This window comes from Teleopsis dalmanni, chromosome 1 (assembly GCF_002237135.1).
Source record: "Teleopsis dalmanni isolate 2A chromosome 1, ASM223713v2, whole genome shotgun sequence".
Taxonomy (NCBI): Eukaryota; Metazoa; Arthropoda; class Insecta; order Diptera; family Diopsidae; genus Teleopsis; species Teleopsis dalmanni.
The window spans coordinates 29,702,599-29,703,207 of record NC_051846.1 but is presented as its reverse complement, the minus strand read 5'-3'; positions in this window follow the sequence as shown (position 1 = coordinate 29,703,207).

Below are 609 nucleotides of genomic sequence, written 5' to 3'. Positions count from 1 at the left end.
ATGTTTCCAGATTGGACGAGTATATACCTCTGTGGTCTTCACAGGCATCGTTATTGTGCGTTGTTGCACGCAAATATGGCGTCTGCAACATTAAGAAAATTACAATAAAAATGAGAAATAATTTAAATGAGATTTCATTTGAAGAAGTGAAATTTTTATTATATGGAAAAGTTTCGCTTAATTGGTTTTGGCGTTACACAAACTATTTAAGAGCCACTATAAACTTTGCGATATAAAAAATACATTTAATTTGCATTTTATGTATAAAAATGAGTAAAGTTATTATTGCATCGATCTTTAATATTAATTGAATGCAATATTAAATGATTCTGTTGCTTGTGTTTTAATTTTTTTTATGAGTTTCTAATAAATTCCATATTTATTACTTGAAGTCTGCAGAGTCGTTGCGATTGTATTTAATTTATTCAAAATTTTATTGCAACGTGATCGTACTCATAGCATGCACAACTCTGCTCATAAGACTATGTTATAGGTCTGTACAGCACTGCTAAAGAAGTACTTTAATCTTTAATTCATATAATACCAATAGAAATAAACTTAAATATTTTAAATTACAGTTTAGAAAAGAATTTCCGTTCAGGGAAAATA